This window comes from Zingiber officinale, chromosome 3B, assembly GCF_018446385.1.
Source record: "Zingiber officinale cultivar Zhangliang chromosome 3B, Zo_v1.1, whole genome shotgun sequence".
Classification (NCBI taxonomy): domain Eukaryota; kingdom Viridiplantae; phylum Streptophyta; class Magnoliopsida; order Zingiberales; family Zingiberaceae; genus Zingiber; species Zingiber officinale.
Window position 1 is genome coordinate 47,383,576 of NC_055991.1, and position 26,139 is coordinate 47,409,714.

Genomic DNA, 26,139 nt, shown 5'->3' on the forward strand with positions numbered 1-26,139 from the left:
TTAGACCGAGTCTTCCGCTTGCTTGGGTGATCTCTGCCATCCGGAATAAGGCTCACCCGAACCCAACTTCCGGTCTTCTCGAGCAGGCTTCCGCTCCGGCTTCTCGTCCCTCGGAATCGCCGCGTGGTTCCTTCTCGTCCGCCAGTATACTCATCCTCAGTCTTTGTCCCTCGGTCGCACCCCGTGTTGACCTTCTCGCTAGCTACGTCTTTTGCTCCTCGAGCAGTCTTCTGCTCCGGCTTCTCATCCCTCGGAACCACCGCACGCTTCCTTCTCATCCGTCGGTGTACTCTTCCACAGCGCCTCATCCCTCAGACGCATGGCGTGGCCTCCTTCTCGCTAGCTGTCACGCCCCAGAGGAGTCCCTAATCGAAGAAATTTTGGCAGCATCTCCCCTGTACGGCGGACAATCTAAAACTTCTACATAACACATATACCTCAGCCACAGGCGGCTGGAATAATAACAATAAATAAAAACAATCACCACGCAGTTTATACAGATATTCAGCCTCTGGCTGTCACAACCACGCAATTAATAATAGTAATCACAAACAATAATACTTTGACTCGAAATCCACCCTACTCAACTACACTCGTAAAGCTCAAATTCGACGAACTCACCTCTTCTGCCGTCCAGGCAGGTATGTAGTAGAATAAAATCCAAATCATACCAAAAATCCATCGACATCTCAAAATCCATACAAAGTCCAAGTATCCAAACAAACCAAGTCTATAACATAGTCAAAAAGGAAACAAACAAAACCAGTAGATCCGTAAGTCTTCGGGTCTTCAGGGGACCAGCAACTAGAACTCTCTCCTGACAGCATCATCCTGAAATATAAGAACAATGGAGGCGGGGTGAGTCCAACACTCAGCAGGTACAATTGATATGCAAAGTAAAGAAATAACACCTAGCACTAATCATACGTACAGTCTCCTGATAAAATAAAGATAAATGCAAACCGAAGTAGACAGGAGAGAATCTGTACTAACCAGGACCCGGTATAAGGACAAACAGTCTGAAAGGTATAGAAGACCTGTATGCATGTCAAACATGGTATCAACACAATATGCAGCATATAAATGCAGCAAACACAAACACAAGCAATAAATGCATCATGCATATGATGCCAATGTCATGGTCACCCCTGACGCCAGTCAGCCAACTCACAACAAAAGTGGGACCGAGTGGGTAGGGCTGTGACGACCGTGCACTCCGCAACACTACTCCTGATGAGTGATCGAGTGGACGGGATGCTGTCGGAGTACATACATACTCCTACCCCAAATCATAAATGGGGGAGCGCAATGCTCTCATCTCCCGGTACACTATGACGGGGAGGAATCTCTAACGTGCTACACGCTGCGTCACACTACCCATGAGCGGATCAACGGAGAACCGGAAGAGTTAATCTGACGTGCTACCACGCTGTGTCACGCTACCCATGAGCGGATCAACGGAGCACCGAACAGTGATGAAAACTGGCAAAGTGCTCGACAATAATGGAGCAATCTCTCACACAGCATGCAATCATGTGAATGGTGCATGTCACTAAGCATGGTAATATACTAAATCAATCTCTGGACATATGATAATGTGCACCAAAGTAAATAAATCATATCAAGGTATACTGATCAATTAAGGTATCAAACCTAGGTCCTGACATGGTAAAACATGGTTATATCACTACCCATGAGCATGTGAAATCAGATAGGTATCAACACGAAATGCAAACAAACAATCAATCAAGCAGGTAACATGTATCGGGCAGTGATTAACCGAAACAAATCAGAAAAACACAATTAATGCAAATTGTTAATTTCATTACTAAGCATATCAAAGACAATAAGTCAAAAGTACCCGCCTCCAATAGGAAATGTCCAATCTGTTCCGAATACGACGTCGAGATACTCGTCTCGCGTCAAAGTCCTGTGATATCAAACATACATTTTTATTTAGCTACAAATTAAACAAATAGCTAAATAAAAATCCTTAAGAATAATTTAGGGAAAAACCCTAAACCATAATCTCGACCTACCTTAATTAAATCCGACAATTAACTAAGGTTAATTTCCTTTAACCCAAATCATAACATTAGATTAAAAGTCTAAAGCTAATCCAATCTACCTATTCCCAACATAAACACAATCAATCTACACGAAACTCAAAACCCTAAACCTTACCTCAATATCCCTGTCGTGGTCACTGATCTACTGCCAAAAGGAGTGGCTGCTGGACCAAAGAGCAGCCCACAACACCCCAAATTTCCAGATCCACCAAAACAACACCACCTACTGAAATCATCGGATCGAAAGGTATCAAAAGGTCAAATCAAGCAGTGACGATTACAAACCAACCATTACCTAATTTCTACAAACCTATACAGAAAATGCAAACTACATTTCCTACCAAATCTGTTCTCAGCCGCAGCTTACCTCAACTCAGTGTCGACAGCTTCCTCCTTGCTGGAGAACCCACAGAACCTCTCTGACCGTGGCAGTTAGGGCACTAAGGGCTGCGGTCAGGTACGTTGGATGCTGGCGGTGGGTTTCAGGGTAGCGCACAGAGGAGAGGAAGAACTAGGTTCGGCGCGGTGGACACACTGTGCCAGTCGGCTGTGGGTGGCAACGGCGGCGCAAGATCACAAGGGAGGCCAGCGGTGACTTCTTCCTGAACGCCGAGGCGACGACGGCTGCTCAAAGACTAGGGCTCAGTGTCGCGGAAATCAGAAGGAGGGCCGACAATCGGCGTCGGCTCACAAGGACGAGCGACGCGTTTTGATCCCAGCGACGGAAAGGCATCGGCTGTCAGCGCTGCTCCGTGCGTCGCCGGCGGCTAGGGCACAGGGGAAAGAGGTCAATGTCGGCAGAGGAGAAGAAGAGATAGGAGAAGAGAGGCGTCGGCGCTGGTTAGGGCAAGGGAAGAAGGTTTCGGGCACGCGTGGGTTCGGCGTCGGGTGCACGGGGAAAGAAGCGGAGGAAATAAAGAAAACGAGAAATAAAAATAAGGAAAAAGAAAAAGAATTAAATATATAAACTTTTCCTCGCTTAAATGGATAGCCTAAACAGGCTTTTTCGGACCCCATTTTTATTCCCGTCAACTTGTCCATACGAGCTCCGAAAAATTCCCGATAAATTTCCAAAAATTCCAGAAAATTCCCTTATTAATATTCACCTATTTTTCGGTATTTTACACTAGCTGCGTCTTCCGCTCGACTACCTGTGCTCCTAAGCTTCTTCACACTTAGACATAAGGTTAAAAACACACAGGACCTAACTTAACTTGTTGATTACACCAAAACAACCTTGGGGTTCCAACAATCTCTCCCTTTTTAATGTGAGCAACCCAAGTTAAGCTAGGGTAAAAATAGACATGAAAATAAACTAACTAAATTTGCAATTAAGTGAAAAAAATTGAAAATTTAAATTTTGGTCTACCTCCCCCTAAACTTATACTTTTCTTTCTCCCCCTTTGATCACATAAAAAATGGGGTTTCGAAAAAATCTAAGGGTTAAAAAAAATTTCTAAACTTTCTTAAAAAAAATTCTAAGTTGAATAAACTCTAAGTTATAGAATTTGCAATAATTTTCAGCAAAAAAAAATATATATATTCTAAAATAAATAATTTCTAAGTAAAAAATTTTTAGGTAAGTAAAATTTTTTTAGAAAAGTCCTAACTTAGGAAATTTTGCAAAAAATTTTTTGAAGGATTTTTCTAAGTAACAATTTTAAGTAGAAATTTCTAATAAAAGAAACTTTTTTACTTTTAAGTAAGTTTTACGCAAAAAAAGCCTTAAGTAAATTGTTTTTAAAAAATTTTAAAAAATGTTTAAAAAAACTTTTTAAAGCATTATTAAGTTTTCACCTTAATGCTTTTATCAGAAAGTTAATTAAACATTTTTATTTCAATATTGTGGCATCCAGGTTATGGCGAGGCACTAGGCCTTCTTGGTTATTGGAGCAATAACCACTTCCTTAGACAAAGCCTCATAAAGAAATTTTGATGTCTAATTTTCTCGCTGAAAGCTCTAAATCCGATTAAAAATTCAAGTTAAACAAGACTTAAGAACCCAATATAGGTTCCGGCCTACTGGATTAACTAGGAATTTCTTAGGGACATTTTTCTTTGAAATGTTTCTAATCTGTCCCTTATGATATCGAAAATACCAATTTAAATTGTTGTATTTTCTAAAATATGTTTTATTTAAACATGCATGATTTTTTAGACTATCTATTTGCATTTTCAAATTATTATTTTCTGATTTCAACTTTTCATTTTCTAATTTTGATTTGTCTAAATCTTCTAGAGGGAAAGATTTAGCTAATATTACTTTTAAATTTTTATTTTATTTTTCTAATTTGTAGCAATCTTTTGTTAATAGTTTAATGAATTTAAACAATTTATCAGGACAAAGAGATCGTACCTGACTTACCTTGTCGATCTCATTGTTCGTGTCTCCCCCTGAAGTGCTGCTTTCTTCCGACGTAGCTCCCCCTTCATTGATGCTCTCGATGCTCATTTCGGAAGAGCTTGATTCGCAGTCGTCGTTTGATGACTTACCATTAGTGCAAGCCTGGAGAACTCCTCGACTTCTAATTCAGACGACGTATCGTCCCACGTCACCTTTAGGGCTTTTCGCTTTTGGACATGCTTCTTACCTTTATCCTTATCCTTGTTCTTTAGCTTGGGGCAGTTGTCCTTGATGTGCCCTTCTTTGTCGCAGTGGTAGCAGCAGATGGTCCTTTTCTTTTTCCCCTACGGATGGTTAGATTTTCTAGATATACAAAACTTCTTAAACCGGCTTACCATCATTACCATTTCCTCGTCGTCGAGAGAAGACTCCAACTCAGGTTCGTCTCTCGATGCTTTGAGGGCGATATTGTGCTTAGGCTCTTTTGTGCCTACACATCTTGACTCATGCACTTCAAATGTCGAAAAGAATTCTTCTAATGTAATTTTCTCTAAATCTTTCAAAATGTAAAAGGCATCTACTAGTGACGCACATTTTGAATTTCTCGGAAAAGAATTTAACGCGTACCTTAGCGAATCTCGATTACTTACCATCTCTCCGAGATTCGAAAGTCCGGTGATGCTTTCCTTTATCCTTGAGTGCAGATGCGCAACTGTCTCGTCTTCCCCAAGTCGCAGGCTGGTTAGCTGGTTGCGGAGTAGATCTTGTTTTCGAGCTTTGCTTCGAACGTTCCTTCATGCAGCTCAAGGAACTTCTCCCAAAGTTCCTTCGCGGAGTCGTAGTTGCCGATCCGGTTGACTTCTTATGGCGGAAGAATGGTTTGTAGATGATACTCAGCTTTGCCATTTGCCACGTAGTCGGCCTGCTCCTTTTTTGTCCAGTGGTGTTTCTCCTTACCTTCTGGTGCTGTAAAACCGAATTCCATAATTAACATTAAATCGAAATAAATTTTAAAGAATACCTGCATTCGATTTTTCCAGCTAGCGAATTCGCCTTCAAACTTCTGCGGGTAGATAGTTGGTCCAACCATTATCTTTGCTTCGATTGGCGGTTCGTCCTCCCGAAGCGCCTTGGCTCTGATACCACTTATTGGATCACGGCGGCCAGCTAGAAGGGGGGTTGAATAGCCTGAAAATAAAAAACAAACCCTTCTCGAAATCTTAAACTAACACTTGCATAAATTAGCTAAACAGAAAGTAAATCAGAAAAGACGAGGCACCAGATTTGACTTGGTTGCAACCGGGGAGGTCGTTAATCCAAGGAAAATGATCGTACTAAAAACTCCTTCAGACGAAGAAGCCTCTTACAACGATGAAGCGCTGAAAATAGAAGCTTATCTACAGAGAAAGCGTACAAGTGTAGAAAGAATGAATTGCTTGAGTTGTTGAAAAGCTTCTGGACTAAGGCTGTATTTATAGCCTTGGTCGGGGTGCCCCGAAGGGATTCCGGGTGCCCTGGGGGGATAAAACTTTATCCCCCAATGTTCAGATCGCGTTTGACAGGATCTGGTCAAAAAGTCAACTCCGGGCAGCCGGAAGGGTTCTGTGCGCCCCGGAGGGAAAAGTCAATCCCGTTGACTTTTTCCAGCCCGGGTCTTTTGCTCCGGCTCCGCTTGCCTCAGACCGAGTCTTTCGCTCGCTTGGGTGATCTCTGCCATCCGGAATAGGGCTCACCTGAACCCAACTTCCGGTCTTCTCGAGCAGGCTTCCGCTCTAGCTTCTCGTCCCTCGGAATCACCGCGTGGTTCCTTCTCGTCCGCCAACGTACTCATCCGCTGTCTTCGTCCCTCGGTCGCACTCCGTGCCGACCTCTTCGCTAGCTGCATATCTTGCTCCTCGAGCAGTCTTCCACTCTGGCTTCTCGTCCCTTGGAACCACTGCACACTTCCTTCTCATCCGTCGGTGTACTCTTCCGCAGTGCCTCATCCCTCGAACGCACCGCGTGCAGTCGTTCTCGCTAGCTGCGTCTTCCACTCGACTACTGTGCTCCTAAGCTCTTGCACATTTAGACACAAGTTTAAAAACACACAGGACCTAACTTAACTTGTTGATCACACCAAAACAATCTTGGGGTTCCAACAGGCTGTGTGGACCTTGTTTGTGCCATATTTTCATACATCCATGCCTCATAAGCACAACCCGGGCATTTTGGAAGCTCTAGACTCCATTTAAGCTCCATTTTTACTCTAAATCACGTCTTGTCAATCAAAATATGCAAAGAGTATATCTCTGAACAAAATATAATGGAAGTATGACATTATAATGAAATCGGGTGCAATAAGCATACATTATATGCATGAAGTACAAATAGATGTGTGTCAAAATATGCATAAAAGTGTATATAATCTACGCATATCACACGTGCATATAAGCTTCAATAATCATATGCAAGTGTCACTTTAGGCATGCAATAATATTATATACTTCATAGAAAATAAAATGAAGGTTTCTATTTTGGACCTTTGCATGAACATGGAAACAAATACTAAAGATTTGTCAAACCAACTTCTAATCATGGAAACACATAATATCAATTATCACACCAACTTCTTAAAAGCCGAAGGTACTTCAAGGACTCTAGGATCCAAATTCTACGAATTATAGAACAAACTAGAGCATTAATAAAATTGGGAGCATGCCCAATTCATTTAGTCTGAAACATGATATCATAGCAAGAAAACAACCAAAACCTTACAAGCCAAAATCCGAAACTTCACAAGACTATAGAAGCTAATCTAAAAAAATAACATGGTTGAGAGCATGCCTTTGATTCTTTAGCTACTACCCCTCTCCTGGTCTTCCCTTGGAGCTATGGAACTGGTACAATCTTGGTGAGGATGGGGGCTAAGGGCCAGCCGAAATCCAAAGAGAAAGATGGGACTTTTAGATAAGTGTTTTATAGAAGATGGTAGTTCTTGGACTTTGTCTCCCTTTTTTTTTTATAAACTTAATACTATGTCTATATATATATATATAATCCATTTGTTATAGATTTTATAGTGATTAGTTATTAATCTTTTATTTAATTTTGTGTACACCATATAAATTTATATTTTACTTCTATATTATTTAGATGAATAAGTCTTTATAAATTTTAAGCATAAATCATAAATTTCAAAATTAAATATAACATCTAATTAATTACACTTAATTTTTATAATTATCCATACTTAAATAAATTTGAAATCTAATTAAATTGCGATTAATCCAATAAATCCTCTTAATTAAATAAATTCAAATTCTAATTAAATTATAATTTGATCCAATAAATTCCCATAATTAAATAAGTCGTTTCGGATACTACACTAACTAACTAGCTTGAGAATATAGGAATTAGTATGACCAATGCTGTAACATCCCAAATTTCACTATTTAGAGTCCTAAAATACCTTATTAAAATATAGAAATGTTTTAGAAAAATTCTAGATATTCTTAGAAATTTTTAGAATATTTTTATGCAATTTTTGGAGGTCGTTTGGTATTTTTACCAAAAGAAAGAAGTTTTGTCACGCCCCAGAGGAGTCCCTGTCCGAGAAAATTTCGGCAGCATCTCCCCTGTACGGTGGACAATCTGAAACTTTTCTACATCTCACAAATACCTCAGCCACAGGCGGCTGGAATAACAACAGTAAATAAAATCAATCTCCATGCAGTTTATATATGTATTCAGCCTCTGGCTGTCACAACCACGCAGTTAATAAAAATAAACAACATAGTAATACTTTGACTCAAAATCAACCCTACTCAACTACACTCGTAAAGCCCAAATCTGATTTTTCTTACCTCTTCTGCCGTCCAGGCAGGCATGTAGTAGAGTAAATCCAAATCATACTAAAAGTCCATCCAACGGAAAGATTTCATACAATATCCATATGTAAGTCCAAAACAAAACTAACACAAAGTCTGATAGCGAAAAGCTAGAATGAAACAACAACTCAAAAACCAGCAGAGGAGTAGGACTACGTGCAGTGGGGACTAGCGACAGGAACTCCCTCCTGACAGCATCAACCTGAAAGTAACAACAATGGAGGCGGGGTGAGTCCAACACTCAGCAGGTACAATTGATATGCAAAGTAAAGAAACAACACCTAGCACTAATCGTGCGTACAGTCTCCTGATAAGAAAGATAAAAATGCATCTGAAGTAAACAGGAGAATGCTGTACTAACCAGGTCCTGAGTATAAGGTCAAACAGTCCGAGTGGTATAGGAATCCTGTATGCATGTCAAACATAGGTATCCAAACAATATGCAGCATACACAAACACAAGCAATAAATGCATCATGCATATGATGCCAATGATGCGTCCTGGTCACCCCGGTCCATCATCACATACAAAAGTGAGGCCGAGTGGGTAGGGCTATGACAACTGTGCACTCTGTCGTCACTACTCCTGAGTGACCGAGTGGACGGATGTTGTCGAGTACACCTATCCTCCTACCCCAAATCATAGATGGGGGAGCACAATGCTCTCAACTCCCGGTACACGATGACGGGGAGGAATCCCTGCCGGATAACACGTTGTGTCACACTACCCATGAGCGGACCAATGGTGCCTAACAGAGTCCCTGCTGCAACGCACTCTGCCTGAATCGACCACTAACCCATGAGTGGTGGTGTGTGCAGATCCATGTAACTGGCGATGTGCTCAGCAATAATGGAGCGGACTATCGCACAGTATGCAATCATGCAAATGATGCATGGCAATAACCATATAAACATTCCTGACCTAATCCATATATATAGAAAAGTGCATCATAGGTCAACAAATCCAAAACAATCCAAAGGTATACAGAAGGTATAAAACCTAGGTCCTGAACATGGTCAAGCATGGCATATCACTACCCCCTATAAGCATGTATAGACAGGTAAGGTATACATGGGATGTAAAACAAATCAATCAATCAAACATGTACCAAGATTTGGGTAGTGATTAACCGGAATAGATAAGAAACATAATTAATGAAACATGTTAATTTCATTACTAAGCATATCAAAGACAACAAAAGTCAAAAGTACCCGCCTCCAATAGAAAAGGTCCAATCTGAAATTGATCCCTCGTCGAGACACCGTCTCGAATCAATGTCTTGTACCAATCAATATATATATTTTTATTTAGCTAAAATTCATAAGAATTTAAATAGCTAAATAAAATCCACGAGACTAAATTAGGGAAAACCCTAATTAACATAACCAATTACCTACCCCAAAATTAAATCTAACCCAGATATAACCTAATACCCTATACAAAATTATACAGCATGGAACATCCTCCATAGGAACCCAACCAAATTCACTAAACATGCTCACCTAAGTGTACGAATAATGATCAGATTCCTCAGCTCCAACAACAGCTTAATCCCGTTGACACCAAACCTAGATATCAATCAACCACATCTGTGAGTAATTTCTGCATCCAACCAGTGATCAAATACAAAGAAACAACAAAGGTAAGCTGCTTACCTCACTCACCAGCAAGGGGAAAACCTAGGGCACGGCAGTGAAGAACAAATTAGGGCTCGGCAGATTTAGGGCAAGGAGCTAGGCTGCGATCAACCAAACAGCGCACAAGGGAGGCTGCAGTGGCCGATTGCTGATCCAGAGCACAAAAGAGGGCAGCAAGGCAGTGTTAGGGCACGGAAACAAGCAGTCTCCAGTGATGGTCGGCACTGCTCGGTCTGTGGCCGGCGGCAAGAGGTGAGGGGATGTGTCGGCGGCGGTGCTAGGGCACGGCGACGGCGGCCGACGCTGAGAAACCGGTGCCGGCAGTGGCGTCGGGGCTGAGTCTAGGGCACAGGCCGGAGATGGGTGTCGCGGTGGCCAGCGCTTGGACAGGGAGGAGGAAGGGGGTCCCGGTGTGCGGCGAGGAAGAGTGGCAGTATGGCTCGCGGCTCGTTGGGGCACAACAGAAGAGAGTCGGCGTCGGCAGAGGAGAAGAAGAAGAAGAAGAGGTTGTGCGCGCTCGGGAAGGAAGAAGAGGTAATGGCCGAGGCTTATACGCGAGGGAGGGAGAAGGACAACGGCTCGGCGGTTAGGGCTTCGAAGGAGAAGCCGCGCGGCGGCGTCGGGGAGAAGAAGGAAGGGGTGCGGGGACGGCTCGGGTTCGGCGACAAAAGCAAGGGAAAAGAAATAAAGAAATAAGAAGGAAAAGGATATATAAATATAATCTTTTCCTCGCTTAAATCGGGTAGCCTAAATAGGCTTTCCCGGACCCCGTTCTTGTCCCCCTTAACACGTCCATACGAGCTCCGAAAAATTTCCAAAAATTCTGGAAAATTCCCTTATTAATATTCGCCTATTTCCGGTATTTTACATTCTCCTCCACTAATAAAAATTTGGTCCCCAAATTTTAGTATCTACCATCAGCAAGTACTAGTAACAGATATAAAGTATAAATGCTGAACGGTAAACTAAATCACATACCTTAAGTGAAAAGATGGGGATATCGAGCTCGGATAGTGTCCTCGAGCTCCCAAGTAGCCTCCTCGTCCGAATGATGCTGCCATCCGACTCTAACCAGTCGGATAGTCTTGTTCCGCAACTGACGCTCTTTCCGGTCGAGAATCCGTACCGGAACCTCCTCATATGTAATGTCAGGCTGAACTGGAACTTTAATATCTGCCAGCACATGCGTCGGATCAGGTACATATCTCCTCAGCATGGATACATGAAATACATCGTGCACGCCTGACAGGGACCGTGGTAGTGTCAGTCGGTAAGCTACTGCTCCGATCCTCTCCAAGATCTCGAAAGGACCAATGTACCGTGGAGCTAGCTTACCTTTGAGGCCAAATCTCTTCACCCCGTTCGTGGGCGAAACTCGTAGAAATACATGGTCGCCAACAGAGAACTCTAGTGGTCTGCGTCTCCGATCAGCATAACTCTTCTGACGATCCTGCGCCTCTGACATCCTCCGTCTGATAGTACGGACCAACTCTGCATCCTGCTGAACCCTATGAGGTCCCAACAACTGAGCCTCTCCAACCCCATCCCAAAGGACGGGTGTCCGACAAGGTCTACCATACAACGCCTCAAACGGTGCCATCTGGATAGCCGAATGGAAGCTGTTGTTGTAGGCAAACTCTACCAACGGCAGATGGTCCTCCCAACTGCCTCCAAAATCCATAACACATGACCTCAGCAGGTCCTCTAACGTCTGAATGGTCCGCCTCGACCCATCATCGTGGATGGAAGGTCAGATCAAACGGAGCCGTGCCCAAGGCGCCTGCATCGCCTGAACGAGGCGAAACCGTGGATCTCTATCCAAAATGATACTCAACGGAACACCATGTAGTCCGATGATCTCTCGGCAATACAAATCTGCTAATCGATCCAGGGTCCTCCGAATCGCTAAAAGTGCATGGATTTGGTTAATCGATCAACGATTACCCACGTCATGGCCTCGCCGTGTCCTCGCAACCCTACCACAAAGTCCATAGTAATGTGATCCCACTTCCACTCGGTGAATAGGAATCACAAGTAACCGCAGGTCTCGTGCTCACCTTCACTCGACAAACAAGACACCTAGCTACGAAACCGCGATGTCTTTCTTCATGCTGTTCCACCAATAGAACACCTCAAGTCTCGATACATACGGGTTCCTCCGGATGGATCGCAAATCGAGAACGGTGTGCCTCCTAATAACTCCCGTAAGACCGGATGAGACCGAGGTATGCATAATCCGCCTCAAGAATATAACACCTCCTCGTCTCTGTAAACCTCGGCCCATCGCCTTAAGCTATCTCGACCGCAAATAAACCGCAATGCTGATCATCGCCTATGCCTCTGATCCTCGTCACGATCGACGATGAGCAACCATGGTAACAAGAATACCCTGCTGGTCCTCGCTCCTCAAGATCTAACTCCGAGAAACTCGAATCAAGTCCGTGACTGAAATCCGGTGGCAAGCCAAAGTCCTCTGGACTTGCTGAGTGCATCCGCAACCACATTAGATTTCCTGGTGGTAGCTAATGGTACAATCGTAGTCCTTCAGAAACTCCATCCATCTCCTCCGTCGGAGATTAAGCTCCTTCGAGTAAAATGTATTTGAGACTCTTATGATCAGTAAGAATCTCAAATGTAATACCATATAAATGATGTCGCCAAAGCTTCGAGCAAAGATGATAGCAACTAACTCCAAGTCATGAACTGGTAGTTCTTCTCATGCTCCTTCAACCGACGAGAAGCATAAGAGACTACTCGCCGTCTTCGCATCGTATCGCCCAAACCTCAGAGACGCCGGTGTAAAGTACAACCATCATCTCCGTAAGGTAAAACCAAACCGGCCGACACTAATCTCGCTCGCTCACGGAAGCCGGTCTCGTAATCCTGACCATACGAACTTCACGCCTTTCCGGTAAGGTCGCGGCATATTAATACGCGAGAAGTCCTCGACAAAGCCGGTAATATCCGCCAATCGTAGAAAACGCGAATCTCTCGAATCGACTTGTGCTCCCAACCGTGTGACCGATCTTCCGAGGATCAACAAATACCCGCTAGAAACCACGTGTCCCGTAAAACCGATCGAGGATAGCCGAATGCACACTTGCCGAACTTGGCGTGACGATGTCGTCAAGAATCTCCAAGATCGTGCGAAGATGCTGCATGCTCCTCCTAACGAGAGTAGACCAATATGTCATCAATGAAAACGATAACAAACTGATCCGGATACTCCAGAAAGATGCGGTTCATCAAGTCCATAAACACCGCTGGAGCATTGGTAAGCCAAATGGCATTACCAAAACTCATAATGACCGTATACGCACGGAAGTCGCATCTTCGATATCGAATCTCGACTCTCGATGATATCCGGATCGCAGATCAATCTTAGAATACACTGATGTACCTCTGAGCTGATCAAACAAATCCTCGATCCGTGGTAATGGATATTTATTTCTGATGGTCACTACATTCAGCTGCCTATAGTCAATACACAACCTCATGGTGCCGTCTTTCTTCTTGACAAATAGCACTGGAGAACCCCATGGTGAAACACTAGGGCGAATGAATCCTCTGTCTAAAAGCTCCTGGAGTTGAACCTTCAGCTCGTTCAACTCTTTTGGTGCCATACGATACGGAGCTTTCGATGTCGGCGCGGTCCCCGGAATCAGCTCAATAGCGAACTCCACTGGCCTTCTGGGAGGCAAACCTGGCAGCTCCTCTGGAAATACATCTGGGTATTCCCGGACAACAGGAACGTCGGAGAGCTGCGAACTACTACTATCCTCAGAACTGATCAACGACAACAGAAAACCATGACAGCCGTGAGACAGCAGCTTCTGCGCCTGAATCGCCGAAATAATCGAGATACCGTCGTCTCTGATGCCAGTGAAACTCCACGAGGGTTGGTTCGGAGGCTGGAAGGTGACCACCCTCGTCTGGCAATCAACGGTAGCATGATATACTGATAGCCAATCCATGCCAAGTATGACATCAAACTCGACCATCTCCAATACTAGAAGATCTACCGTAAGTATCATGTTGCCAAAGTCTAACGGGCAACCTCTGATCTCCTGGGTGACGTCTAAAGTATCACCGGACGGTAGGGAGACAGTCAATCGCCGCAACCTAACAGTAGGTAATCTACCAATCTCCCGCATAAAGGTACGGGATATAAAAGAATGCGAACTACCAGTATCAATCAAAATATCAGCAGTAAATGCATAAATGGAAATCGTACCGCGGAAAACGGATCCGTCGGCCCGCTGAGCATCCTCTCTGGTAATCGCATGAACACGACCAGTCTCTGGCGGAGGAGGAGGTGGTAACACTGCCAGCGGCTGCTGCGGCTGGGCAGAAGCCTGCCACTGAGGCGCTGCTGGACTATGTGCCAGATAAGACTGAGAGGATGGTGACTGATACTGTGCAGCTGGCTGGGACTGAGTCTGATACTGCCCCTGAGTCGGATAATATGGTCCTGGAGCAAAACTCTGGGGTGCTACAGAAGCACTGGAGTACTCCTGTCCAAGCATGCCAAATGCTGCTGCGGAGGGAGCTGCTCCCTGCTGACGTTGTGAAGATTGGGCTTTCTGCCCTCCTCGATATGCCCCTGACTGACTAGACTGTCCCCTCTGACCTGACCCTCCGGAAGCCGTGTGCTGAGCCTTCAGCTGACAATCTCGGCTCTGGTGCCCCGGCAGTTTGCAATAAAAGCAAACTGACTGTCCCAGAGAGCAAGCTGGGGTGAGGTGATCTCTGGATCCACATCTGAAACAATGAGTATCACCGGAAGGTGGTTGCCGGTTCTGCTGAGAAAACCGGGAACGTCCTGAAGAAGACCGCCCTGATTTCTGAGGCCTACGAGACGCCCCAGAAGTACCCTGACCTGACCGTCTGCGACTACTCTGAGGCTGTCCTGTCGCCTGAGTCTGCTGGACCTGCTCTGATGTCTGACCCGTATGCTTTCTTTTCCTGTCCGGATATGCTGTCTGCCGAGCTAACTCAATCATCAAAGCTCGATTCAATACATCAGAGTAAGATGAAATCCCTAATCCAGCAAGCTGTACATGCAGATAGCCATCCAATCCCTGAATAAACTGCATCATGCGAGTTCTGTCCTCCGCAACTAACTCTGGACAAAACTGAGCCAACCGGAGGAATTCAGTATTATACTCGGTCACTGAGCGATTATTCTGCCTCAGACTCATAAAATCCTGTCGGCGAGCCATCTTATAGGACAGTGGAAAGAAACGGCTCTCAAAAGTCTCTCTGAACCTGGTCCAGGTAACGTTGCGCTCACCCATAATAGAACGCTGAGTAATCCACCAGGCATTTGCTTCATCCCGTAAATGATAGGCAGCCAGCTCTGCTTTCTCCCACTCGGAGCAAGCCATATAGAAGAAAGTCTGCTCCATAGTCTCTATCCATGACAGAGCCATACTCGGATCGAGATCTCCGTGGAAAAGAGTGAAACGAGTCTTCATCGACTCGGCCAGTGCTGGAATCCTAGCTCGTGCAGCGACTATATCAGTGATCTGTGTCGGGACGGCTGTAGGAGCTGGCGGAAACACTGGAGCTGATACTACAGGTGGTACCGCGGAATAGACCGGAGGAGGAACTCCCGGTGCTGCTGTATATACCGGAGCATAAGCCGTTGGTGGTACTGCCTGGGGAACAAAAGTGGTGGCAACTGGGAAAAGGTACCGGATGTGGAGCAGCTGCTGCTACTGTAGGCACTGGGGGTACAGGTGCCACTGGTATAGGATACACTGTAGATCCAAGTGGTGGTGGCACTGAAAACGTCGTAGGCTGCGCTGGAGCAGATGTCGGGTACACCAATGGTACCCCTGATGGTACTGTAAATAGGGTAGGCGTGGATACCGTCGGTGTGGCCAAAGTAGGTATCTCTACAGGAGCTATCGGGATTTGAGAGCCCGATGCTCCCGCTGCATCCTGAGTCTGTCCCTGACTGACAGGCTCACTAACAGTGGGCATCTCTGGCATATCCAGAGATCCCGTGGTCCTCGCACGTGGTCGTCCAGCACCACGTCTCGCAGCAATACGTGTGGATCGTCTCATATCTGTTAAATTAAATTACAGATATTACTACTAATATAACAACCATAAAATAACAACATACCTATTTGCTGTCTGGAGATGTTCCGTCGCTGTCCAGTCCCCAATTTGACCTCAAAATTCCGAAGGTATATATCACCGGAAATCCAAATAAATCCGAAACGTAAATCCGAAACATAACCATATCGAAAATCCGATAATGCCCAGTTTGACTCGCAAACCTGGCTAACCCAAATATCCAGAATACCAACAACCGGTATCCGATAAATCTCCAGAACACCAAAGCAAGTATCATAACCCGCTCTGATACCAAATAAATTGGTATCAGATAAATCTCAAAAATCCAAAATACGAAACAAAAGATCATAAAACTGGGCTCTGATACCACTAAATTGTCACGCCCCAGAGGAGTCCCTGTCTGAGAAAATTTTGGCAGCATCTCTCCTGTACGGTGGACAATCTGAAACTTTTCTACATCTCACAAATACCTCAGCCACAGGCGGTTGGAATAACAACAGTAAATAAAATCAATCTCCATGCAGTTTATATATGTATTCAGCCTCTGGCTGTCACAACCACGCAGTTAATAAAAATAAACAACATAGTAATACTTTGACTCAAAATCAACCCTACTCAACTACACTCGTAAAGCCCAAATCTGATTTTTCTTACCTCTTCTGCCGTCCAGGCAGGCATGTAGTAGAGTAAATCCAAATCATACTAAAAGTCCATCCAACGGAAAGATTTCATACAATATCCATATGTAAGTCCAAAACAAAACTAACACAAAGTCTGATAGCGAAAAGCTAGAATGAAACAACAACTCAAAAACCAGCAGAGGAGTAGGACTACGTGCAGTGGGGACTAGCGACTGGAACTCCCTTCTGACAGCATCAACCTGAAAGTAACAACAATGGAGGCGGGGTGAGTCCAACACTCAGCAGGTACAATTGATATGCAAAGTAAAGAAACAACACCTAGCACTAATCATGCGTACAGTCTCCTGATAAGAAAGATAAAAATGCATCTGAAGTAAACAGGAGAATGCTATACTAACCAGGTCCTGAGTATAAGGTCAAACAGTCCGAGTGGTATAGGAATCCTGTATGCATGTCAAACATAAGTATCCAAACAATATGCAGCATATAAATGCAGCAACCACAAACACAAGCAATAAATGCATCATGCATATGATGCCAATGATGCGTCCTGGTCACCCCTGACGCCAGTCGATCATCTCATACAAAAGTGAGGCCAAGTGGGTAGGGCTGTGACAACCGTGCACTCTGTCGTCACTACTCCTGATGAGTGACCGAGTGGACGAGATGCTGTCGGAGTACACCTATCCTCCTACCCCAAATCATAGATGGGGGAGCACAATGCTCTCAACTCCCGGTACACGATGACGGGGAGGAATCCCTGCCGGATAACACGTTGTGTCACACTACCCATGAGCGGACCAACGGTGCCTAACAGAGTCTCTGCTGCAACACACTCTGCCTGAATCGACCACTAACCCATGAGTGGTGGTGTGTGCAGATCCATGTAACTGGCGATGTGCTCAGCAATAATGGAGTCGACTCAACATGCAATCATGCAAATGATGCATGGCAATAACCATATAAACATCGACCTAATCCATATATATAGAAAAGTGCATCATAGGTCAACGAATCCAAAACAATCCAAAGGTATATAGAAAAACCTAGGTCCTGAACATTGTCAAGCATGGCATATCACTACCCCCTATAAGCATGTATAGACAGGTAAGGTATACATGGGATGTAAAACAAATCAACCAATCAAACATGTACCAAGATTTGGGTAGTGATTAACCGGAATAGATAAGAAACATAATTAATGAAACATGTTAATTTCATTACTAAGCATATCAAAGACAACAAAAGTCAAAAGTACCCGCCTCCAATAGAAAAGGTCCAATCTGAAATTGATCCCTCGTCGAGACACCGTCTCGAATCAATGTCCTGTACCAATCAATATATATTTTTATTTAGCTAAAATTCATAAGAATTTAAATAGCTAAATAAAATCCACGAGACTAAATTAGGGAAAACCCTAATTAACATAACCAATTGCCTACCCCAAAATTAAATCTAACCCAGATATAACCTAATACCCTATACAAAATTATACAGCATGGAACATCCTCCATAGGAACCCAACCAAATTCACTAAACATGCTCACCTAAGTGTACGAATAATGATCAGATTCCTCAGCTCCAACAACAGCTTAATCCCGTTGACACCAAACCTAGATATCAATCAACCACATCTGTGAGTTATTTCTGCATCCAACCAGTGATCAAATACAAAGAAACAACAAAGGTAAGCTGCTTACCTCACTCACCAGAAAAGGGAAAACCTAGGGCACGGCAGTGAAGAACAAGTTAGGGCTCGGCAGATTTAGGGCAAGGAGCTAGGCTGCGATCAACCAAACAGCGCACAAGGGAGGCTGCAGTGACCGATTGCTGATCCAGAGCACAAAAGAGGGCAGCAAGGCAGTGTTAGGGCACGGAAACAAGCAGTCTCCAGTGATGGTCGGCACTGCTCGGTCTGTGGCCGGCGGCAAGAGGTGAGGGGATGTGTCGGCGGCGGTGCTAGGGCACGGCGACGGCGACCGACGCTGAGAAACCGGTGCCGGCAGTGGCGTCGGGGGCTGAGTCTAGGGCACAAGCCGGAGATGGGTGTCGCGGTGGCCGGCACTTGGACAGGGAGGAGGAAAGGGGTCCCGGTGTGCGGCGAGGAAGAGCGGCAGTATGGCTCGCGGCTCGTTAGGGCACAACAGAAGAGAGTCGGCGTCGGCAGAGGAGAAGAAGAAGAAGAGGTTGTGCGCGCTCGGGAAGGAAGAAGAGGTAATGGCCGAGGCTTATACGCGAGGGAGGGAGAAGGAAAACGGCTCGGCGGTTAGGGCTCCGAAGGAGAAGCCGCGCGGCGGCGTCGGGGAGAAGAAGGAAGGGGTGCGGGGACGGCTCGGGTTCGGCGACAAAAGCAAGGGAAAAGAAATAAAGAAATAAGAAGGAAAAGGATATATAAATATAATCTTTTCCTCGCTTAAATCGGGTAGCCTAAATAGGCTTTCCGGACCCCGTTCTTGTCCCCGTTAACACGTCCATACGAGCTCCGAAAAATTCCCGAAAAATTTCCAAAAATTCCGGAAAATTCCCTTATTAATATTCGCCTATTTCCGGTATTTTACAAGTTTTGACAAAAAATGTCCAAGCCGAGGCTCGAACCGGCAACCCTGACCCGAGCAAAACCCAGCTAACCAACTAGGCTAACAGTTGTTACTTAATCAAGTAAAGGATGAATTTTATTTAAGTAATAGAAGTTAATAGCAAGAAATAATAGGAAGAAAATAGGTTGCAGTCGGGATTCGAACCCACGAGCCGGGCCTTAAGCAGAACGCAGCCCACCAACAGACCAGCCGAATTTTTCTTAACTAAACCTATATCGAAATATATTTAAGTAGTAGTTAGGAACAGTAAAATAAATTGGAAATAAAAGTGCGCGGCGGAGGAATCAAAGCCGAGATCTCTGACTTGGTTAAAACCTGGCCAACCAACTGCGCCAGCGGACTTTGCTAATTTAAGAAGGAGCGAAATATTCTTAAGCAATAGTTGTTAATAAAAAAACCCTAGTTACAAAAGAGGGGAAAGTTTTCCCCGAGCCCTAATTTCCCTTCTTCGTGCGTCGTTTCTGCCGAGCGAGAATCAAACGAAGCCGAGCTTAGGGCTCAACTCTGGCGGCCGGCCAAGGCAAGGTTCTGTGGATTCTTCACACCGCCGAGCTCCTCTCGACGAGGAGAAGTCTGGAGCACGAGGAGGAGCCGCGATTTCGAGTCTTCCGATCAGAGCTCCGAGACCTAGAAGTCCTCCTTGCGTTCGATTGTGAGTTCAAGAAGCAAGGTAAGTTGCTACTCACCTACAGTAAGATAGCTCCAACGTTTAATCCTTGATTTTCTCCTTGTTCCCGAAACTTTGCATGAGTTTCCTTGCTTTCTCTGTTTTCGGATCATTTGAGCCTTGCAAGTTTCGGAATTTTTGCTGCCAATCGATGAACCTGTAATGGTATGGATTATTGAGCAACTTTTCTTTATGCTATGCGTAGTTGGAAGAATTAGATTGTGTAGATTCATTGGGTGCATGTTTTAGTACATCACGGTATTAATTTTTCTGATAACAGCAGCAATTTTCCTTATGCTCTGCTTAGTAAGGATTAATTTAGAATGGGTAAGTGTATCAAGTGTAAGTTTTACTTAGGTTTTACATGGTATCAAACTTAGATCTCCTTGTTACCTTAATTAGTATCACAGTTTTAGCCTTCCAGTTTTGTTAGCATTTGCTGCATCCTTTCCTTAAGTTTTGCTGGATTGGAATTACTGTGGAAGGTACAGATTATTGGTAGGTTAAGATTCAATGGTTGGAGGCTTTGTTCTTTAGAGAGCTTCCAAAATCTTGGACAGATTCTGTCGGTGGATTTAGCTTGATGATTGGTATTTTGATGGAGATTTTAGAACTAAATCAGCGGATTAAGAAGAGTGAAGAGAACCTAATCCTTTTGTTTGCAGGATATCAATTATGCTTTGAAAAGGTTTGAAGCAGATGGACAACTTGAAGCTATGTTTCTAGATTAAGAGTCCATGCATTAAAGTTGTTGGGTAGAAGATTATATGATTTATTTCAATGGGGTTTCACTACATATGATCAGATGTCTGTAAGATATAACATTCTGTTATACTAGTTTATTCAGGAGATCAAGTGGGTTCTATATTTAGGAAGATAATTCCTGTACCGATTATTGAGGTTAGTTTAGTCTAAAGGTGAGAGGTATGTGAGTGATTTAATTATGCAAGTAATAAGTTCAGAATAGAAGTTTAGTTTAGAAGATGAGAAAAGAGATTTACATGTTGATCAATGTAGATTCTATAAAGTATTAATAAGCAGAATTTTAGTAGCATAGTATGCAGATTTTGTTAAGCTTAGTATGCAGATTTTGTTAAGCTTAGTATGCAGATTTTAGATAAGCTTAGTATGCAGATTTTAGATAAGCTTAATATGCAGATTTTAGTTAAGCTTAATATGCAGATTTCTGTTTAAACTTGTATGCAGATTTTGTTTAAGCATTGCAGTGTTAGAATTTGTTTAAACATTTCAGTTTGTAAGAAGCATTCTTTTATAAGAAAAGTATAAGAAAGATTAAGAAAAGAAAGAAAAGGCCGAGGCCTTAAGTAGATCCCAAAGCCAAGACCTTAGGGATTTTTGGTACACAAGGTGCCTATTAAAATGCCAAGGCATTTAAAGAAGAAGTAATTAAGATTATAAGTATTTTACTTTTAAGAAGAGGCTAGTACCCAACTTCCGAGGTTGTTGTTAAATAAATCCAGGTGTCAAATTCCGAGGTATTGGCCCTGGTAGACCGAGGTCTGCTCTTTTAGGATTGGTGGCTCGCTACCCCAACCTATTAGGGAACGCGCATAAGATGGTACTACGCCTGGGCCCAAGAAGAAGTTGATTATTATTTTGAAGTATTATAAATATAAGTTTTTGAACAAGTAAAACGAGTTTTACATAAACATAAAGTATTAAAGATTAAGTTAGAACAAATGAAATAAGTTTCTTATAGTTCTAAAATCAGCAAGTTTAGTTCTTTATTCTACCATGTTTATCTAGTAGATGAGTAGTTTTTCATGTTTACCTATTGGATGAGCAGCTTTCACATGTTTAGCTTTATTCCTAGCATGCAGTTTTATCCTTGTATAGCATGATTAGCTATTAGAATTACATGAATAGATTCCTTAGTTTTTCTTTGCTATTAGTTTGGCATGAGTAGTTATGTTTATACTTTACTTCCTTTTAGAGCATATAGTTTCTAGTTCTTTCTGTATTCATGCATATTCATGATTTTGTGAGTTAAATAGAGCTTACTAAGTAAATTTTGCTTATAGATTGCACTTCCTCTTACTGCAGATACAGGAAAGGAAAAGATATAGAAAGGAAGGCGACAAGGAGGTGCGGATGATGTGTGATGCCAGGACTATGGAAGTCTTGGGACTAGAAAGGAGTTCCTTTAGTCTTCTTTCTTTATTCTTTTTTTAGCTTCCACATTTTAGTTATTGTAAACATTTGAGTTCAGTTTAGTAAGTAGATATTTGTGTGTTTGATATTTATTTAACTGCGTGGGTGTTTGATAAACGTTCCAGCCGCCTGTGGCTGTGTATATTATGTTATGTATTAATGATTATAGTCACCGGTACAGGGGAGGTTCTGCCGAAATTTTTCGGTAGGGATTCCTCGTGGTTTCGATCACATCGGTTAAATAGAGTTAGTAGTTAAGTAACGGTCATCCTTAGAGAGTAGTATAGTATAGTAAGAAGGGTGGTCGTTACAAATGCGATTGTATGTGTATGTGACACTTGTGGAAGCACAGATCATACTCAAGACACTTGTCCTTTGGGGGTCATCTCTGTACAAATAGATCAACTTGAGCAATGCGATGCAATAGTGAGTTATAATCAAAGACAAAATAATCCGTATTCTAACACATACACCCCGGGGTGAAAGAATCATCCAAACTTTTCTTACCAGAACAACTAAGATTAAGAACCATCCACAGGGGCAAGGTCAAGATACCAACCTAGATAACAAAGCTATTAACAGCAACCATCACAAGGCAATCAACTATCCAGGATAGAAAATTTGCTTGAGGAAGTCCTTGCCGAGAAAAAGAGAATCAAAAATAAAATCAAGCAGCTTACTCAAAGAATGGATAGCATATAAAAATACCAAATGATGCAAGATAGTCAGATTGCCCAAATAGCTTCATCTTCTTCAAGAACACCAGGAGCATTCCCAGGCAAGCTTGATGTATATCTAGTGGAACATTGTAACAAATAGAACTCTAGAGCGGATGAACCTTGGGAGATCCCCAAGTCATTGCTCCTAAAGGGGTTGACATTCAAGAAGAGCCCTCTTCTCCAACACTAAACCCAAGATCTGAGTTGATGAGGAGATTACCAAGAAGGTTGAAGAGACTCTTTCACTTCCACTCCAAAGTCAAATAGTCCATTTCCCACAAACACTAGTCATAACACAAAAGGACGAAGAATTCAACAAATTTCTGGAGAAGGTCAAGGAGATCTATATTGAGGTTCCTCTTATTGATGCTCTTCACCAAATGCCCAAGTTCGCCAAATTTTTGAAGGAGATTGTATCTAACAGATGAAAGAAAGGAGAGTTTGAGACCGTGACATTAATAGAAGAGTGCATCACTCTATTCTTGGTGACTGCTACCCCAAAGCTTCAAGATCCTAGAAGCTTCTCAATTCCTTGCACTATAGGAACTGAATTTATAGATAAAGCTTTTTGTGATTTGGGGGTGAGTGTATTAGCCTCATTCCATATTCAATTTATAATAAGCTATGTCTAAACAAATTTAAACTTACCACTTTGACACTTCAATTAGCTGATCACTCATGTAGGTACCCTATGGGTATCATCGAAGATATGCTAGTAGAGGTGGAGGGTTGTATCATACCCATTGATTTTATGGTATTTAACATGGAGGAGAATCCAAAGATCCCAATCATATTAGAAAGACCCTTCCTTGCAACTGTCGGAACTATCATAGATGTGAAAAATCATAAGCTATCTCTGGTTATTGGTAAGGAAAGGTTAGAATTTGATCTATCTGAATCTTCTAACCTTATCTCTTCTTTTCTTGTCAACAATTGCAACAGGGCAGATGCCCATAAGATTGAGGAATGGAACTTCCATCCTCATGGGAGGCTGCTGGATGTGGTACATGATCTGGCAGAAATTGGGAGAAGACCCCCAATAAATAATGAAAAGTACATCTACCCTGCAAAGGCCAGAATGAAGGGAGATATGGTAGCACCTACCCATGGAGGGATAGTTGTGCCTCCATGGGTATAATCCATGTCAACAGAGACAGAGTTGAGCTAAAGACCTAAAACAAGCACTTCTTGGAAGGTAACCCAAGGGTTCTTTTTAGTTAGTTCAGTTTTCAATTTTTCTCTCTTAGTTAGCTCATCTAAGTGTTTCTTAATTTTTTTTTCAGGTTGTGAGCTGCCTCCATGAATTGGCCATTGATCATCTCATGGGCATGGAGGCATTGATGAAGTTAAAACAGAGAAAATTTAGCTCTTGTACACTTCAAGAAAGTGATTGTGTGACCTTACACGGTCGTGTGAAGCAAGCAAAAATGGAAAAGCACTTGGCCGTGTGACCTCACACGGCTGTGTGACCCTAGTAGAGAAAAAGAAGAAGAAGGTCGTGTGATTTCACACGGTCGTGTGAACTCAGCCAAGAGGGAGAAGAACATGATCATGTGACTTCACACGGTCGTGTGATGATTACAGAAAGGAAGTAGACATGGCCCATGTCAATCAACACAGCCATGTGGATCAAGTCAAAAGGAGGAAGAAGTCGGTAGTGTCACTCGACATGGCTGTGTGAAGTTTCCCTCGACTGTGCCATGTCTATAAGACACGGCCTTGCCAAGGCCGTGTTAGCCAGAAAATCTTCCCAAGAGCACCATCTTCACTCATTTCTTCTCTCCAAGCCTTTTCCTCCTCAATCCCTCTTCATCCACCTTATAAATCTAGATCTTAGACTCCTTTTCTTCAATATCCAAATCTAGATCTAGATCTAATGCCTACTTTTAGATCCAATAATTCCCCATTTTCTTCTCCTCCTTCTTCCTCAAGATCTACTTCTTCTCATAAGATCTTTTCTCCTTTTTCTTCAATCAATCACTTTTCCTCACTTATCTTGCCATCATGTCTCATCTTTTGAAAAGAATCCGAAGAACAAGTGGTAGATCTAGTGGAGGAAAAGAATTGGCAAGGGATAAAGGCAAGGAAAAAGTCTCATCAAAGGGCAAAGGCAAGAGGATGGCATGCGATGAAGGTAATGATAATGAGCATCATATTATTTTTATAAATGAAGAGCATAAATCTAAATATGATTCTCTTGTTGTTAGAAATATTGTGTGCACTAGATATATGGATCCAACTACCATGGATATTTTGGGAATTAGGGATGATGTAGATTGGGTGATTAGTACTTTTGATTGGAATGATATGATGTACACACATCCTGCAACATATTCTCGCCTTGTCCTTGAATTTTTAAGTTCAATTGATGTCTACTTCTCTTTTGAAGATGATTATATTGGTAATATCATCTTTAGATTAATGAACAAAGAATTTTAGTGGATATTTAGTCAGTTTAGTAATTATTTTGGCTTACCTACCGGTGGTGCTCGAAGATTTGATCTAAATTTTAATTGGAATGCATTTTGGACATCTATTATTGGATCAAACAATCCTTATGAGCCCTCTAGATCTAAAGCTTCTCACATGTAAAACCCCATGTTCAGATACCTCCACCGTGTTATGAGTAAAACCATTTTTTGTAGAGGGGATAGTGATGGGGTAATTAGAAAGGTGGAGCTTTATTCTCTTTAGGCTATGCTTAATAAAGTTGATTTTGATTCCGATTTTCATTTTTTGCAAAACCTTGTAAGAGCCGGGAAAGCATCCTCGGGGTTGATAGTCTTTCACAGTCTGATCACCCAAATAACTATAAATTTGGGCTATGAACTTGATAAGTTGGAAGTTATTCATGGCAACAACATGATCGATATCGATGCTTATCTCACCATGAAGATGATTTGTCGAGATGAGAACGGGTCTACCTTTCTTAGAAAGGATGGTTTTCTGATACCTTTACCTTATCCCGACCGTACATTAGTTCAGAACCTCGCTAATTGGGTTATTACTGATGTAGCCCCTCCTTGAGCCATCGTCATCTGGACACCCATAGCCGTCCAGACATCTGGAACCTGCTAGGCACTCTTTTGCCTATGGTACGGGTCCTTCCAGATTTGACTTTTCTGACTTCCGTGCCTCTTTAGATTCACTTCATGAGAAGCACAATGTCCAACAACAAATGTTGGAGGGGTGCTTTAAATTATATGATGACCAGTTCTAGGCGGTACGTGATCATTTTCAGTTTACAAGAAATTTCCAAGGCTAGGTGGCTAAGTTTGTTCAGGAGTATGACATTGACTAGGCAAGAATGAGAATTTATGGAGGCCATGGACACCACTAG

At 43.0% G+C, this 26,139-nt stretch overlaps 1 long non-coding RNA gene across 1 annotated transcript; it reads right to left on the reverse strand.

The window, feature by feature from the left end:
• Positions 1–17,935: 17,935 nt before the first annotated feature.
• On the reverse strand, positions 17,936–18,359 carry LOC121968263. Its single transcript, XR_006108031.1, has 3 exons — positions 18,345–18,359; positions 18,192–18,257; positions 17,936–17,970 (listed from the first exon to the last, which is right to left on the reverse strand). It is a non-coding gene; the product is annotated as an uncharacterized LOC121968263 (long non-coding RNA).
• Positions 18,360–26,139: the final 7,780 nt, after the last annotated feature.